Genomic DNA, 19,898 nt, shown 5'->3' with positions numbered 1-19,898 from the left:
GCGTAAGCTGCTTCTTCGATATCAGAATAAACAGACCATTCATCTTATGGATCATCAGTGGTATTGCTCTCCCGCTCCACCCCATCCATGAGGGAGGGGCCAGTATACTGAAACAAGGCGCGAAGACTGATTCCACTGAAAGGTTGTGGTGCAGCCGGCCACACACCCCAACCGTCCGACTGCATCTGCTGCTGCTGTGAAGCCTGCTGCTCCCAAGCAGCGTCGATCTGCTGCAGCATCAGTTGTTGGTGCTCTAGTGTCCACTGCTGCGCAGCTGTCAGGTATGGCAGCTCAAAGGGATGGGGGGAAGCATTCATGGGAGGTGCATCATCTTCATTACCAACAAGGCCAGGTATAGTATCTCTTCCATTAAGCACATAGACAGGGACTGACCAAGATCGGCCCATGCCCGGCAAAGTGCCAATCCTCTTTACCACCAGACTATGGGGCACCTGCGCAATGTTACTGATGATCACACGAACCAGCACACGCTCCTTGTTCTGCCCCGGCCTGTGCCATAGATCCAGCTTGCCAAAACAGGACACTGCTTTGTTAATGTAGTGGTCAGTTTGGTAGTCCATAGGAAAGGCTAAGAATAAGACCCAGGCCACATACTGGAACAGGCACTGGCGCATGTTTTCACCCTCGTCGTGAGGTACAAAAGAGAAAGTCATATCATCATCAACAGGATCTAACTGGTGCGGGCTTTCTAGAATGAACTGATCTCTGAGTGCAACATCCGCAAACGCCACCATCCCCACCCCAATCGGATAAACAAAAGCATCGGGTACTTCAAGATGGAAATCCTCAACCATGATGCGGACAATCTCATTGAGAACTAGCTGTTTCTGATGATCAGGAACCGGGGGGTGACGGTGACCAGAGCATACCTCTCATGGCTGAGTGGCGGGTCATCCACCACAATCATATTGCGCGCCAAGCGATGCTCCGGTCTGCGCTCGATCTGCGCCCCCATCGGCACAAACTGGAACGGCCTGACGGGGAAGTTAGCCATGGCAGTGGAGGGTGAGGCGTTCGTCAAAGCCGGAGGAGGCGATGGGCAAAGCAGGGGAATGGCTCTCTGCTCGTTGGATGGCAGGGGTGGCGGAATAGGGAACTGGTGCTGAGCTTGGAGCGGAATTGCCAGGCCAATCGCGTTGGTGGGGGAGGGCCCATCGTCAGTCACAATACGTTTGGGACGCCAAATCTTTTTACCCTTGGGAAGGTGGGATTTACGTTCGCGTGGCAGCGCTGTTGACTGGGGCAGGGAGTGCAGGGAATCAGTGGTGGTGATCGCCTGCCGGTCCAGCTTCTTTCTTTGCCAAAATAATCGTGCAGTATTTTTGGAATCACAGCGCTGCACGACATGACCCAGCAACTTGCATTTGGAACACCAAAGAAGGCCAGGACACCCAATTCGTTCGTGGGCCAAACTGTTGCAGATGGTGCAATTTGGCGATGCTGGGCCATTTGGCCGGTGGATACAAAAGCAAGCCCGCTCAAAGTTATGGCATGAATCGCAAAGTTTAGCATGGCACTTAGATGACATGTGACCCTGTGCTAAACAACGGGAACATTGAGCCAAAATCTCGAAAATGATCTCCGAGGAAGGCAGATCATTTAATCCAAAGATCTGTCGGATACTGGTCTCCTCATAATTAGCCTGCCTTAAGTCCAAGATCTCCTCCAAAATGTGTGAGGGAATGTTGCACCAATTGCGTGCATTGCGATTCTTGCCAAAAGATTTTTTGGTAAGGAAATTATGATTCTCCAGGGATAGCGGAAATTCCAAGATACCAAATTGTAAGGTTTCCTTGTTCAGAATGGCACTCGAAGGAAGATCCTCAAGAACATGTCCAAGACCATGATTATCCCGATGAGTGGATACATCATCAAAAGAACGTAGCAAGTTAGTTGAGATGTGCTTGGAGAAACCAAATTTTGCCAACTCCTGCCGAGATGAATCATCCTTGGCCGCACTTTGCTCGAGAAAGCCAAGATTATGGCGAACAGCCTTGGGTAATCGTGAACCAATTTCCTTGATTTCATGTGACGTGCTCCATCCATATGAACCATTAAAAGGAGCAATCCAAGGCTATTTAAACAGTGCAAAATGGCACATGAAATCTGGCCAAACTCTATCCCTTAGGGCATAGATAAAGTGACCCACCTTGGTTGAGGCCACAGAAAACCGAAAGCTTTGTGATCCAATATGAACAACATTGAAACCAGACGCATTCCCTCCAATGCAACATTGGAGTGCCAAGACAACCGAGTCACAAGATAGGGGAAAGGAGGCAGAAGAGAAGGTGACCACCAAGAAAAACTCCTTGGAGGTAGGTGAAGGGGAGAAATGGACCGAAGATTTGAACCGTCGACGAACCTGTTCCTCGACCTTGAGGCCGGGGTTGAAATCCCAATGGAGGAGCCCTTCCATGGTGTAGAAGGAGGGGTCATGGCCGCCGGAGTTGGAGGAGTTCGCCGTGGGTGGAGGTGGAGGTGGGGGTGGAGGGAGAAGCCATCCGTGCCTCCTGCAGTACCTTGGTGGCGAATTTGCATAATGCATCATTTTAGAGCTAACCTAGGTAAGATGGGTCATTTTGGAGCTAACCTAGGTGAAATGGATCGTTTTTGAGCTAAGTTAGGTGAAATGGATCGTTTATGAGCTAACCTAGGTGAAATAGATCGTTTATGAGCTAACTTAGGTAAAATGCATCATTTTAGAGCTAACCTAGGTGTGATGGGTCATTTTGGAGCTAAACTAGGTAAAATGGATCGTTTGTGAGCTAACCTAGGTGAAATGGATCGTTTATGAGCTAATCTAGGTAAAATGGGTCATTTTAGAGCTAACTTGGGTAAAATGCATCATTTTTAAGCTAACCTAGGTAAGATGGGTTATTTTGGAGCTAACCCAGGTAAAATGGGTCATTTTAGAGGTAACATAGGTAAAATGGATCATTTTGGAGCTAGTCTAGGTAAAATGGGTCATTTTAGAGCTAACTTGGGTAAAATGGATCATTTATGAACTAATTAAGGTAAAATGGGTCATTTTAGAGCTAACTTAGGTAAAATGGATTGTTTATGAGCTAACTAAGGTAATTATGCCATTTTTGACATAAGTAAGCTAAGTACATGTCATTATTGAGCAAACCTAGTTAACTAAGCATATTAGAGCTAACTTAGGTCATTTTGGAGGAAACAAAGCTAAGTATAGATCGTTTTAGAGCTAACTTAGGTAAAATGGATGGTTTTGGAGGTCAGTAAGCTTATTAAGTCATTTTGGAGGAAAAGAAGCTAACTTTAGGTCATTGTGGTAAGCATATTGGAGGAAATAAGGCTAAGTCTAGGTCTTTATGCATTTGTTAAGCAAAACACTAGAGAAACTTACCATGATCATGGAGGTGTAGGAGCGGGCTGGCTCATGCCGGTAGCTGGAGAAGGATCGTGCGATGCTTGTCTGGATTTACGCTGCACCAAAGATCATTTCCAATGTCTCGTTAGCATGATGACACTCAAATGTTAAGACTAGCAAGTAATGTCCATTCAAATTAAACTCACCGTGGTCCCAGGAGCAATCACTGGCATCGGCGGAGCGGTCTGACCGGTCTTCTCGCACACAGACTGCACATTTGGTTTTGACGACTCAGTCATACTAGTTAGTAATGAGACAAACACTACATGAATGTTTTGGCTAATCTGCAGAAGAAACTTACCACAAGGAGCTCGTACATGGCCCTTGCCTGCATGTCATTCCGTGCCCTCTCCTCCTCCAACATCTTTGTCGTCCTCTCCTCCAACTCCCGCTGCCTCTCCGCCGCCTCCGCCAGAAGTTTCTCCGTTCAATCTCTCTCACTCTGTATAGCAGCCTGCAACACCACTCCTCGTTACCAATTGTAATCATTGATGGAAGCACACACAATGTAATGGAGAAAGATAGCTGAGTACGTATAACTAACCTTGATGGCGAGTTGGACTGGCCGTTCACGAGGCCTTATCTCAGGAGCGAAGCTCGACTGGCGCGCCTTGATCTCCGGGAGAGTGCTAGGACAATGGATAAGTCCATCTCCAATGGCTATGGAGCCATGGGACCTCCCGCCACCAGATATCATCACCAGCTCTGGATCAATGGGACCCTGGCTCGGGTTAAATTCCTCCCCTTTCCTCGCCTTCCCCTCATCTCTATATTTCACGAGCTTGTCGTGGGAGGAGATGTTGGTGAAGTTGTTTGCATCATCGAGGTCAGACGGAGAGAATGCCTTGACTTTCTTGAAAGAGGCAGTGTGGGCCATGGCATACATGTCGTACACCTCTAGCACCTTATCCGCCTTATTGTAGCGTGCCTGAAAGAGAGAAACAAAGTAAATTAGTAATTAAAGTGTTGGGGAACGTAGTAATTTCAAAAAAATTCCTACGCACACGCAAGATCATGGTGATGCATAGCAACGAGAGGGGAGAGTGTTGTCCACGTACCCTCGTAGACCGACAGCGGAAGCGTTATCACAACGCGGTTGATGTAGTCGTACGTCTTCATGATCCGACCGATCAAGTACCGAACGTACGGCACCTCCAAGTTCTACACACGTTCAGCTCGATGACATCCCTCGAACTCTGATCCAGCCGAGTGTTGAGGGAGAGTTTCGTCAGCACGACGGCGTGGTGACGATGATGATGTTCCACCGACGCAGGGCTTCGCCTAAGCTCCGCGATGGTATTATCGAGGTGTAATCTGGTGGAGGGGGGCACCGCACACGGCTAAAATATCGTATATCAAGTGTGTCCTTAGGTGCCCCCCTGCCCCCGTATATAAAGGAGCAAGGGGGAGGCCGGCTGCCCTAGCGCGCCAAGGAGAGAGGGGGAGTCCTCCTCCTAGTAGGAGTAGGACTCCCCTTTCCTAGTCCTACTAGGAAAAGAAGGGGGGAAGGAAAGAGAGGGAGAGGGAGAGGGAAAGGGGGCTGCGCCCCCCTCTCCTAGTCCAACTAGGACTCCTCCTGGGAGGGGGCGCGCCACCTCCTGGCTGCTGCCCTCTCTCTCCCCTCAAGGCCCACTAAGGCCCAATACTTCCCCGGGGGGTTCCGGTAACCCTCCGGCACTCCGGTTTAATCCGAAACTTCTCCGGAACACTTCCGGTGTCCGAATATAGTCGTCCAATATATCAATCTTTATGTCTCGACCATTTCGAGACTCCTCGTCATGTCCGTGATCACATCCGGGACTCCGAACAACCTTCGGTACATCAAAACATATAAACTCATAATATAACTGTCATCGTAACTTTAAGCGTGCGGACCCTTTGGGTTCGAGAACTATGTAGACATGACCGAGACACCTCTCCAGTCAATAGCCAATAGCGGGACCTGGATGCCCATATTGGCTCCCACATGTTCTACGAAGATCTTTATCGGTCAGACCGCATAACAACATACGTTGTTCCCTTTGTCATCGGTATGTTACTTGCCCGAGATTCGATCATCGGTATCTCGATACCTAGTTCAATCTCGTTACCGGCAAGTCTCTTTACTCGTTCCGTAATACATCATCCTGCAACTAACTCATTAGTCACAATGCTTTCAAGGCTTATATTGATGTGCATTACCGAGTGGGCCCAGAGATACCTCTCCGACAATCGGAGTGACAAATCCTAATCTCGAAATACGCCAACCCAACAAGTACCTTTGGAGACACCTGTAGAGCACCTTTATAATCACCCATTTACGTTGTGACGTTTGGTAGCACACAAAGTGTTCCTCCGGTAAACGGGAGTTGCATAATCTCATAGTCATAGGAACATGTATAAGTCATGAAGAAAGCAATATCAACATACTAAATGATCGGGTGCTAAGCTAACGTAATGGGTCATGTCAATCACGTCATTCTCCTAATGAGGTGATCTCGTTAATCAAATAACAACTCATGTCTATGGCTAGGAAACATAACCATCTTTGATTAACGAGCTAGTCAAGTAGAGGCATACTAGTGACACTCTATTTGTCTATGTATTCACACATGTATTATGTTTCCGGTTAATACAATTCTAGCATGAATAATAAACATTTATCATGATATAAGGAAATATATAATACTTTATTATTGCCTCTAGGGCATATTTCCTTCAGTCTCCCACTTGCACTAGAGTCAATAATCTAGTTCACATCGCCATGTGATTTAACATCAATAATTCACATCACCATCTGATTAACACCCATAGTTCACATCTCTATGTGACCAACACTCAAAGGGTTTACTAGAGTCAATAATCTAGTTCACATCGCTATGTGATTAACACCCAAAGAGTACTAAGGTGTGATCATGTTTTGATTGTGAGATAATTTTAGTCAACGGGTCTGTCACATTCAGATCCGTAAGTATTTTGCTAATTTCTATGTCTACAATGCTCTGCACGCAGCTACTCTAGCTAATTGCTCCCACTTTCAATATGTATCTAGACCGAGACTTAGAGTCATCTAGATTAGTGTCAAAACTTGCATTGACGTAACCCTTTACGATGAACCTTTTGTCACTTCCATAATCGAGAAACATATCCTTATTCCACTAAGGATAATTTTGACCGCTGTCCAGTGATCTACTCCTAGATCACTATTGTACTCCCTTGCCAAACAGTGTAGGGTATACAATAGATCTGGTACACAGCATGGCATACTTTATAGAACCTATGGCTGAGGCATCGAGAATGACTTTCATTCTTTTTCTATCTTCTGCCGTGGTCGGGCTTTGAGTCTTACTCAATTTCACACCTTGTAACATAGGCAAGAAACTCTTTCTTTGACTGTTCCATTTTGAACCACTTCAAAATCTTGTTAAGGTATGTACTCATTGAAAAAACTTATCAAGCGTCTTGGTCTATCTCTATAGATCTTGATGCTCAATATGTAAGCAGCTTCACCGAGGTCTTTCTTTGAAAAACTCCTTTCAAACACTCCTTTATGCTTTGCAGAATAATTCTACATTATTTTTGATCAACAATATGTCATTCACATATACTTATCAGAAATGTTGTAGTGCTCCCACTCACTTTCTTGTAAATACAGGCTTCACCGCAAGTCTGTATAAAACTATATCCTTTGATCAACTTATTAAAGCGTATATTCCAACTCCGAGATGCTTGCACCAGTCCATAGATGGATCGCTGGAGCTTGCATATTTTGTTAGCACCTTTAGGATTGACAAAACCTTCTGGTTGCATCATATACAACTCTTTTTTAATAAATCCATTAAGGAATGCAGTTTTGTTTATCCATTTGCCAGATTTCATAAAATGCGGCAATTGCTAACATGATTCGGACAAACTTAAGCATCGCTGCGAGTGAGAAAATCTCATTGTAGTCAACACCTTGAACTTTGTCAAAAACCTTTTTCCGACAAGTCTAGCTTTGTAGATAGTAACACTACTATCAGCGTCTGTCTTCCTCTTGAAGATCCATTTATTTTCTATGGCTTGCCGATCATCGGGCAAGTCAATCAAAGTCCACACTTTGTTCTCATACATGGATCCCATCTCAGATTTCATGGCCTCAAGCCATTTCGCGGAATCTGGGCTCACCATCACTTCTTCATAGTTCGTAGGTTCGTCATGGTCTAGTAACATAACCTCCAGAACATGATTACCGTACCACTCTGGTGCGGATCTTACTCTGGTTTACCTACGAGGTTTGGTAGTAACTTGATCTGAAGTTACATGATCATCATCATTAACTTCCTCACTAATTGGTGTAGGAGTCACAGGAACAGATTTCTGTGATGAACTACTTTCCAATAAGGGAGCAGGTACAGTTACCTCATCAAGTTCTACTTTCCTCCCACTCACTTCTTTCGAGAGAAACTCCTTCTCTAGAAAGGATCCATACTAAGCAATGAATGTCTTGCCTTCGGATCTGTGATAGAAGGTGTACCCAACTGTCTCCTTTGGGTATCCTATGAAGACACATTTCTCCGATTTGGGTTTGAGCTTATCAGGATGAAACTTTTTCACATAAGCATCGCAACCCCAAACTTTAAGAAACGACAACTTTGGTTTCTTGCCAAACCATAGTTCATAAGGCGTCGTCTCAACAGATTTTGATGGTGCCCTATTTAACGTGAATGTAGCTGTCTCTAATGCATAACCCCAAAACGATAGTGGTAAATTGGTAAGAGACATCATAGATTGCACTATATCCAATAAAGTACGGTTATGACGTTCAGACACACCATTATGCTGTGGTGTTCCAGGTGGCACGAATTTGTGAAACTATTCCACATTGTTTTAATTGAAGACCAAACTCGTAACTCAAATATTTGTCTCCGCGATCAGATCGTAGAAACTTTATTTTCTTGTTACGATGATTTTCTACTTCACTCTGAAATTATATGAACTTTTCAAATGTTTCAGACTTCTGTTTCATTAAGTAGATATACCCATATCTGCTCAAATCATCTGTGAAGGTTAGAAAATAATGATACCTGCTACGAGCCTCAATATTCATCGGGCCACATACATCTGTATGTATGATTTCCAACAAATCTGTTGCTCTCTCCATAGTTCCGGAGAACGGCGTTTTAGTCATCTTGCCCATGAGGCATGGTTCGCAAGCATCAAGTGATTCATAATCAAGTGATTCCAAAATCCCATCAGTATGGAGTTTCTTCATGCGCTTTACACCAATATGACCTAAACGGCAGTGCCACAAATAATTTGCACTATCATTATTAACTTTGCATCTTTTTGGCTTCATTATTATGAATATGTGTATCACTACGATCGAGATCCAACAAACCATTTTATTGGGTGTATGACCATAAAAGGTTTTATTCATGTAAACAGAACAACAATTATTCTTTAATTTAAATGAATAACCGTATTGCAACAAACATGATCAAATCATATTCATGCTCAACGCAAACACCAAATAACACTTATTTAGTTTCAACACTAATCCCGAAAGTATAGGGAGTGTGCGATGATGATCATATCAATCTTGGAACTACTTCCAACACACATCGTCACCTCGCCATTTACTAGTCTCTGTTTATTCTGCAACTCCCATTTTGAGTTACTACTCTTAGCAACTGAACTAGTATCAAATACCAAGGGGTTGCTATAAACACTAGTAAAGTACACATCAATAACATGTATATCCAATATACCTTTGTTCACTTTGCCATCCTTCTTATCCACCAAATAGTTGGGGTAGTTCCGCTTCCAGTGACCAGTCCCTTTGCAGTAGAAGCACTTAGTCTCAGGCTTAGGACCAGACTTAGGCTTCTTCACTTGAGTAGCAACTTGCTTGCCGTTCTTCTTGAAGTTCCCCTTCTTCCCTTTGCCCTTTTCTTGAAACTAGTGGTCTCGTCAACCATCAACACTTGATGTTTTTCTTGATTTCTACCTTCGTCGATTTCAGCATCACGAAGAGCTCGGGAATTACTTTCGTCATCCCTTGCATACTATAGTTCATCACGAAGTTCTACTAACTTGGTGATGGTGACTAGAGAATTCTGTCAATCACTATTTTATCTGGAAGATTAACTCCCACTTGATTCAAGCGATTGTAGTACCCAGACAATCTGAGCACATGCTCACTAGTTGAGCGATTCTCCTCCATCTTTTAGCTATAGAACTTGTTGAAGACTTCATATCTCTCAACTCGGGTATTTTCTTGAAATATTAACTTCAACTCCTGGAACATCTCATATGGTCCATGACGTTCAAAACGTCTTTGAAGTCCCGATTCTAAGCCGTTAAGCATGGTGCACTAAACTATCAAGTAGTCATCATTTTGAGCTAGCCAAACGTTCATAATGTCTGCATCTGCTCCTGCAATAGGTCTGTCACCTAGCGGTGCATCAAGGACATAATTCTTCTGTGCAGCAATGAGGATAATCCTCAGATCACGGATCCAATCCGCATCTTTGCTACTAACATCTTTCAACATAATTTTTCTCTAGGAACATATCAAAAAATAAACACAGGGAAGCAACAACGCGAGCTATTGATCTACAACATAATTTGCAAAATACTATCAGGACTAAGTTCATGATAAATTTAAGTTCAATTAATCATATTACTTAAGAACTCCCACTTAGATAGACATCCCTCTAATCATCTAAGTGATTACGTGATCCAAAGCAACTAAACCATGTCCGATTAACACGTGAGATGGAGTAGTCTCAATGGTGAACATCACTATGTTGATCATATCTCCTATATGATTCACGCTCGACCTTTCGGTCTCTGTGTTCCGAGGCCATATCTGTATATATGCTAGGCTCGTCAAGTTTAACCTGAGTATTCCACGTGCGCAACTGTTTTGCACCCGTTGTATTTGAACGTAGAGCCTATCACACCCGATTAACACGTGGTGTCTCAGCACGAAGAACTTTCGCAACGGTGCATACTCAGGGAGAACACTTTTGTCTTGAAATTTTAGTGAGAGATCATCTTATAATGCTACCGTCAATCAAAGCAAGATAAGATGCATAAAGGATTAACATCACATGCAATCAATATAAGTGATATGATATGGCCATCATCATCTTGTGCTTGTGATCTCCATCTCCGAAGCACCGTGCTCGTGATCTCCATCTCCGAAGCACCGTCATGATCACCATCGTCACCGGCACGACACCTTGATCTCCATCGTAGTATCGTTGTCGTCTCGCCAACTTATTGCTTTTACGACTATCGCTACCGCTTAGTGATAAAGTAAAACTATTACATGGCGATTGCATCTCATACAATAAAGCGACAACCATATGGCTCCTGCCAGTTGCCGATGACTCGGTTACAAAACATGATCATCTCATACAACGAATTATATCACATCATGTCTTGACCATATCACATCACAACATGCCCTGCAAAAACAAGTTAGACGTCCTCTACTTTGTTGTTGCAAGTTTTACGTGGCTGCTACGGGCTTAGCAAGAACCGTTCTTACCTACGCATCAAAACCACAACGATAGTTTGTCAAGTTGGTGCTGTTTTAACCTTCGCAAGGACCGGGCGTAGCCACACTCGGTTCAACTAAAGTGAGAGAGACAGACACCCGCCAGTCACCTTTAAGCAACGAGTGCTCCGAACGGTGAAACCAGTCTCGCGTAATGTCGGTCCGGGCCGCTTCATCTCACAATACCGCTGAACCAAAGTATGACATGCTGGTAAGCAGTATGACTTATATCGCCCACAACTCACTTGTGTTCTACTCGTGCATAGCATCAACGCATAAAACCAGGCTCAGATGCCACTGTTGGGGAACGTAGTAATTTCAAAAAATTTCCTACGCACACGTAAGATCATGATGATGCATAGCAACGAGAGGGGAGAGTGTTGTCCACGTACCCTCGTAGACCGATAGCGGAAGCGTTATCACAACGCGGTTGATGTAGTCGTACGTCTTCACGATCCGACCGATCAAGTACCGAACGTACGGCACCTCCAAGTTCTACACACGTTCAGCTCGATGACGTCCCTCGAACTCCGATCCAGCCGAGTGTTGAGGGAGAGTTTCGTCATCACGACGGCGTGGTGACGATGATGATGTTCCACTGACACAGGGCTTCGCCTAAGCTCCGCAACGGTATTATCGAGGTGTAATCTGGTGGAGGGGGGCACCGCACATGGCTAAAATATCGTATATCAAGTGTGTCCTTAGGTGCCCCCTGCCCCCGTATATAAAGGAGCAAGGGGGAGGCCGGCTGCCCTAGGCGCGCCAAGGAGAGAGGGGGAGTCCTCCTCCTAGTAGGAGTAGGACTCCCCTTTCCTAGTCCTACTAGGAAAAGAAGGGGGGAAGGAAAGAGAGGGAGAGGGAGAGGGAAAGGGGGTTGCGCCCCCCTCTCCTAGTCCAACTAGGACTCCTCCTGGGAGGGGGCGCGCCACCTCCTGGCTGCTGCCCTCTCTCTCCCCTCAAGGCCCACTAAGGCCCAATACTTCCCCGGGGGGTTCCGGTAACCCTCCGGCACTCCGGTTTAATCCGAAACTTCTCCGGAACACTTCCGGTGTCCGAATATAGTCGTCCAATATATCAATCTTTATGTATCGACCATTTCGAGACTCCTCGTCATGTCCGTGATCACATCCGGGACTCCGAACAACCTTCGGGACATCAAAACATATGAACTCATAATATAACTGTCATCGTAACTTTAAGCGTGCGGACCCTTTGGGTTCGAGAACTATGTAGACATGACCGAGACACCTCTCCGGTCAATAACCAATAGCGGGACCTCGATGCCCATATTGGTTCCCACATGTTCTACGAAGATCTTTATCGGTCAGACCGCATAACAACATACGTTGTTCCCTTTGTCATCGGTATGTTACTTGCCCGAGATTCGATCGTCGGTATCTCGATACCTAGTTCAATCTCGTTACCGGCAAGTCTCTTTACTCGTTCCGTAATACATCATCGCACAACTAACTCATTAGTCACAATGCTTGCAAGGCTTATAGTGATGTGCATTACCGAGTGGGCCCAGAGATACCTCTCCGACAATCGGAGTGACAAATCCTAATCTCGAAATACGCCAACCCAACAAGTACCTTTGGAGACACCTGTAGAGCACCTTTATAATCACCCATTTACGTTGTGACGTTTGGTAGCACACAAAGTGTTCCTCCGGTAAACGGGAGTTTCATAATCTCATAGTCATAGGAACATGTATAAGTCATGAAGAAAGCAATAGCAACATACTAAATGATCGGGTGCTAAGCTAACGTAATGGGTCATGTCAATCACGTCATTCTCCTAATGAGGTGATCTCGTTAATCAAATGACAACTCATGTCTATGGCTAGGAAACATAACCATCTTTGATTAACGAGCTAGTCAAGTAGAGGCATACTAGTGACACTCTGTTTGTCTATGTATTCACACATGTATCATGTTTCCGGTTAATACAATTCTAGCATGAATAATAAACATTTATCATGATATAAGGAAATATATAATACTTTATTATTGCCTCTAGGGCATATTTCCTTCATAAAGGGCTCAAGCTAGCATGATGAATGAATTGCATGAATCATGAAGCAAACCACATACCCAGTTCCGCCCGAACTGATATAAGTTGGAGCTGCCTTGATGGTGTGGCACACCTTCCATTTGGGCACATTTGTCCTTGGCCTTGTTGTGGAGGGCTAGCCATTCTTTTGAGCACCACTCATTGACCAACAGGGAATGCAGAAGGTACAAAAAGATTAAATGCACTTACCTCTCCCCATCAGGGAAAATCAACCACCTCTGCTCGCGGGTCGCCAGCACGGACGAGAGCCGTGTACAACCACACTGGTAGACGGTGCCCCCCTCCTCCTCAATATCAGTCGGTTCCCCACCATCATCAGCATGGCCACTCGGCCCCTCAGGCTCATCCAGCCAGGTACCCCATCCAGACGTGTGCTCCTCCGGGGTCTCGTGGGTTGAAGGCCCGTCGACCCAAGGCTCGTGGGCCGAAGGCCCGTCAACCCGAGGCTCGTGGGCCGAAGGCTTGTGGACCGGAGTCCGTGTAGCCTCCTCCTCGGACGATTCCACCCTAGCAGTCACATGCTCGGGTGAAACAGCTGGGGGTGGCGGCGAGGAAGGCGCCCTAGCAGTCACCCTACCTCCTCTCCCACGACCACGTGCTCCAACTCCTCTCTTCTTCCCTCCCTTACCTCGTCCCCTGCTGGGCACCGGTGTCGACGAAGAAGGGCCCGGCAGTGTCACCATACTATCCAGCAACGCTCGGCGGAGAGGTGCGTGTGGAATGGAAGACCTCCCACCACGCGCCGACGAAGAAGGGGCCTCGGAGCGCTCCCGACCAGCGCCCACCATCTTTCAACACCTGCCATGACAAAGAGTAAACGAAATTAGTACAACATAAAAAAAATACCGACATGAATAATAATATGTATATCACTTAAGTGTATCATCATCAAGTACAACATAAAAAAATTGAATACCTGACACTACTAATAATCTCGATCACTATCATCAATAAATGCATAATCATCATCATCACTATAATCAATGACGAGCTCATAGGGTTCATTGGCATCAACATGTGGAAGGCCACCTTGACGTAATCGGTCAAGCATTGACAGGTCATCCATAGCAGTAACCTCTTCTTGTTCCTCCTCTGGGTTGATGTCGGATTCGCTGTCGCTGTCTACTTCAATGTTTTGGGGTGAAGTATAGCGGTTCTTGAAACGCTTTTTGGAAAGACGTGTCTCTTGGAAGAATTCTCCTTCATATGTGTCTGGGTTAATGTGAGGTTCATAATCCTCTTCCTTTGGGGGAGATAGTCTAGCACGTGGCGGCACTTCATAAACGACATCCCAACCTTTCAGATTTGGATTAGTTTGGCAGGCCCACGGTAGATAGAATACTTGGGTCGCCTGTTGAGCCGTAATATAGACATCAGGAACATCTAAATGGGTGCTTTGTTTGATTTCAACTAGCCCTATATGTTCATGAGTCCTTCTAGTCTCCTTCGGCTGAAACCAATAACATTTGAAGACTACGACATTTGGTGGGTTTTCACCATAGAATAGAAGTTCATAAATTGCTTCAACTCTCCCATAATACTCGGTACCTCCTTTGCCGATAGCAGATACACAACAATTTGTAGACTTTCGGTCGGCCATAGATAGCTCTTTGCCATAGGTACGAAAGCGATACCCATTGATGTCGTATTTGTCAAATGAACGGACCTTATAGTCAAAACCATTAGCGACTTGTCTCAATTCGGCGTCCATAGACTCTGAATTAGCCTACAAGTTTAATACGAAAGGATTGTTGCATTACGCACAAATTAGCAAATGAAATGAAATTGTCTAATAGAAATTACCGTTTGTTTGAACCAAGAGATGAAACCGGGATAGCCGCCTCCTTGCTTTGCGAGAAGCTCATACTCTTCGACGGAATCCTTTTGGATCACCGCTCCATACAAGAATATGGCGACGTATCGACTGTATGAAATATCCAGGAATAAGAGTAGTTCAAAGGAAATAGAAGTTGCGAAAGAATGTACCGAGAACTTACTCGATGTACGGCCGCACTTCTATCAGGTTGTTGAAGATATACAACGAAATGGTCCGCCATTCTTCGTTATCCAAAGATACTGGTTTTGAAACACTGGCTGGTGCGAGATTCCCTTTGAATAGGCTGAGGTTGGATCCACCCTTTTTAGGGCCGTCAGCATTATACCGAGGCTTCGAATTATGCAAATGATGATTTTTGGCTTCGTAGTGTGCTGTCATGAAGTTTGCCGCCTCCTCAGTGATGAATGCCTCAGCCATCGATGCTTCAATTCTACGTTTATTTTTACATTTTTCTCGAAGGGTCTTCTGCATCCTCTCAGTTGGGTAGCACCAACGGTTTTGCACGACCCCCCCCCAATCTTGCCTCGATCGGGAGATGCAAAATCAAATGCTGCATTGGATTAAAGAAGCCCGGTGGAAAGATCCTCTCTAACTTGCAGATCAACTCCGACGCCAACTCTTCCATTTCTTCTAGCACGCCAGGCGATAGTTCTTTTGCACAAAGAACACGAAAGAAATAGCTCAGTTCTGCCAGTACTAGCCATTCATCCTCAGGGATGAAGCCACGCAACATCACCGGCATTACCCGCTCAATCCATATGTGCCAATCATGACTCTTGAGACCAAATATCTTCAATTTATCAAGACTCGCTCCCCTCTTTAGATTCGCTGCATACCCATCGGGGAACATCAACTGCATTTTCACCCACAAGATAATTTCCCTCATAGCTGGCCTTCCAAGATTGAACCATGCCTTTGGCTTCGTCCAGTTCTGCTTTCCTTTCGGTTCTTTCATGTTTTGTAACGGCCTATCACATAGCGCCTCCAGATCGACTCTAGCCTTAGTATTATCCTTTGACTTCCCATCTATGCCGAACAATGTACCAAAAAGTGCCTCGGCGATATTCTTCTCAGTGTGCATCACGTCAATGTTGTGTGGGCAAAGGAGGTCTTTGAAGTAAGGCAGATCCCATAAGCATGTCTTGTGAGTCCAGGCGTGCTTAGAATTATACCCCTTGAAGTACCTTGGACGCTCTGGATCTGGCTCGAGAGCGTTTAACTGATCCAGGGTCTGTTGGCCTATCAACACAGGTGGTGCAGAGTTTTTGACAACTCTACCTCTAATGAAGTTCTTCTTGTCTTTCCTGAACTTATGGCGAGGATCCAGGAACTGTCTATGCATGTCGAAGCAAGAAAACTTGCGACCGGCCTGAAGCCAACGAAACTCAAGAGCTCCCTTGCATGTGGGGCACGGGAACCTTCCATGCACACACCAGCCAACGAATAGCGCATACGCCGGCAAATCATGCGTAGAGTACATGTACCAGACACGCATTATGAAGTTCTGTTTGCTATAGGCGTCGTATGTCTTGAACCCATTATCCCAGGCTTCTTGCAATTCGTCCTTAAGCGGCTGCATGTACACATTCATATTTCCCCCGGATAGTTGGGCCCTGGAATTATCAACGTTAGGAAAATGTTCTTTCTTTGCATAATCTGTCCGGGGGGGAGATTGAGTGGAAAGACAAATACGGGCCAACAACTGTATTGGGCTACCGTCAGACCAAACACACTGAACCCATCCGTGCTGATGCCGACTCGAGGGTGCCTCGGATCTGCCGCTTTGTCAGCATGTAATTCATCAAACTTTTTCCACGCAACACCATCCGATGTGTGTACGATCATCAGATTCCCATCTGCATCTAGTTCGGTTCTTTTGCCCATTTTGTGCCATGTCATCTGTTTGGCCGTCTCTTCGACCATGAAAAGACGTTGAAGTCTTGGTACGATTGGCATATACCAAAGAACACTAACGGGGATTTTGGTTTGTGTCTTCTCACCCATACCGTTGTCTACCACAACATACCTGGAAGACTTGCAAATGGGACAATAGTTCAAGTCCGCATAGTCAAGCCTAAATAAGACACATCCTTTCTCACAGGCATGTATCTTCTCATAGGGCATCTTCAGTGCACGGAGGATTTTGTCCAACTGGTACAGGTTTGCAGGCATTACATGGCCTTTGGGTTGAAAGAGTCCAAATACTGTCATCATTGCGTCGTAGCATTCTCTGCCCAAGTTGAACCGAGCCTTCAGAGCCATTACTTGTGAGATGGCACCAACTGACAAAGCTCAGTGTGCTCATGGAGCGGACGTTTTGAAGACTCCAACATTTCATTGAAGGCCTTTGCAGATTCCTCCATCTCCTCGTCCGAATCCCGAGCATCATCGAAGTCTTGCACCATGTTTTCCATCCCGGTACCATGCTCGTCGGTGCGACGACGATCCACCTCAGCCCGGTCACGTTGGGCAGACTCACCATGATATGTCCACACCGTATAATCAGGCGTAAAACTACTCTTCTGCAGGTGTTTGCCCATTTCAGCCTCTGTCCTCTTTTCCCAATTGCCGCACCGTAAACAGGGGCCCCAGGTTTTCCTCTGGCCATTTGCAAATGCGGCTTGCACAAACCCCTTGGTTTTTGTGAACCATTGAGTGCTCCATTTGTTTTGACCAGTGTGACCGGTGTACATCCACGCACGATCACTCATCTTGACTTTCAGAGCTACTGGACACACAACAAATATATATATATATATATATATATATATATATAATTCACCATGTATATATTCATTAGTTGATCTACTTTGTCAATTTTATTACGTCCATGCAACCTACACTCTAATTGGTAATGATAGGTCCTAATCCCACCCGAGTATGTGTAGATTGGGTTCATTTTCCCATGCTATGCTCCGGATCCGACGCAAAATTTCGGCAGCACCTCCCCGTTGTTCTCCTGATACACGTCTCTGCAATAAACAGAGAGGATGTGTACCCGGAGAACAACAGGGGAGGCACCGACGAAATTTATGCGTCGGATCCGGAGCAAAGCATATGGGAAAACAAACCCAATCTACACATACTCGGGCTGTCCATGGATAGCGTTGGACAATTCGAAAGAATCACGGTTATAAATATGCAAATGCATGCATATTTATAACTATAACACTTTTGAACGGGAGACACATATTGGTTACGCATACTGATGATTCAGGACAGATATATAGCTAGCTATCAAGTTTCATCGGCACGAACACCGGAACAGAGCAAATAATTAAGGGGGGAGGAGGACATGTCATTTGTGCTCACCCACGAACGAAGGGGCAGAGCTCGTCAAGCGCACGGGGAGGTCGTCGAACACCAAACCTCGCAGCGATGAAACAACTGCACATTTATATCTACCTGATCAACACAATTATATATGATGTTTTTCATAACAAAATCGAAAAATATATGACCTAACTCATAATTCACAAATATATGACCCCGTCGGCCTCTAGAAGGCCAAAGAGCACCTTTTCGGGAGGTGTCGGGGGTCGGGGTGTTGTGTCGGTGTCGGGGTGCCATGTCGGGGTCGGGGTGCTGTTTCGGGGTCGGGGTGTCGTGTCGGGGTCGGGGTGTGGTGTCGGGGTCGGGGTGTCGGGGTCAGGGGGTCGGGGTGTCGGGGTGTGGTGTCGGGGTCAGGGGGTCGGGGTGTCATGTCGGGGTCAGGGGGTCGGGGTGTCATGTCGGGGTCAGGGGGTCGGGGTGTTTCCTTCTATCCTTCTTCTTCTTTCCTTTCTTCTTCTTCTTCTTCTTCTTCTTCTGTCCTTCTCTTCTTCTTCCCCTTCTACATATTCTTCTTTTCTTCTTCTTCCTTTTTCATCCCTTTTCTACTTCTTTTAATAATATAACTAATTATCTAAAACCCATGCACTAAATCTAACACTAACACATATCTAGCACTAAATCTAACACTAACACTAACACATATCTAGACCTAAATCTAACACAAACAATTAAACAGCAAAAAAAGAAAAAACAGAAAAAATAACTCACCGGAGCTCGGGGGGTGGCGGTGGCGACGGGGGCGGCGGGCGGCAGGGTGGCGGTGGCGACGGGGGTGGCAGGGCTCCGGGGCGATGGAGCTCAGGGGGAGCCGGCAGGGAGGCGGGGCCGATGGGGCCGCGGTGGCGCCGGGGGCGACGGTGGCGCCGGGGTGGTGGGGGCGCCGGGGCAGTGGGACGGTCGGGCGGCGACGTGGTGGGGCGCCGGGGCGGCGGGGCGACGGGGCATCGGCGGGTGGGGGCGGCGGGGTGGTGGGGCGACGGGGCAGGCTGCGGCGGGTGGTGGGGGCGGCGGCGGGTGGGGGGGCGGCGCCGGGCGGCGGGGGGTCGATCTGGTCGTCGGGAGGAGAGAGGGAGAGAAACAGAGAGGAAGGGGGTGGGGGGCTCGGCCGTTAGTTAGGTTAGTGAAGTTAGGTCTTTGCCGTCCGCCGTGCTTTGCCGTCCACTATTTTTCTCTCTTTGTCGTCCGCTAGCGGACGACAAAGAGGGGAGCCGTTAAGTTTTATCTAATCAGCTCGTAAGTGGGGCCACCTCTCTCTTTGTCGTCAGCTAGCGGACAACAAAGAATCTTTGCCGCCAGCTAGCGGACGGCAAAGAACTGGCTGATGGCAAAAATCCTTCTTTGCCATCAGCCAGTTCTTTGCCGTCCGTTTTTTGTAAGTGGACGACAAAGACCTTCTTTGCCGTCAGCTAGCAGACGACAAAGAACTGGCAGACGGCAAATAAGCTAATTCCAGTAGTGCCTCTTCAGACTCCACCTCTGCCTCCTCAGATGCAGACTCCTCCTCTGAATCCATCTCCTTGCCAACAAATGCATGAGCCTTGCTGGATGAGCTCTTCTTGTGTGATGAAGACTTCGATGAAGACTTGGAAGAAGACTTTGAGGATTTCTTCTTCTTGTTGTCATCAGAATCATATTCCTTGCTTTTCTTCTTCTTCTTCTTCTTCTTCTTCTTGGTCTCATTGTCCAACTGTGGACAGTCAGAGATGTAGTGACCA

The sequence above is a fragment of the Aegilops tauschii genome, chromosome 4, assembly GCF_002575655.3.
Source record: "Aegilops tauschii subsp. strangulata cultivar AL8/78 chromosome 4, Aet v6.0, whole genome shotgun sequence".
Taxonomy (NCBI): Eukaryota; Viridiplantae; Streptophyta; class Magnoliopsida; order Poales; family Poaceae; genus Aegilops; species Aegilops tauschii.
This window is presented reverse-complemented; position numbering follows the sequence as displayed.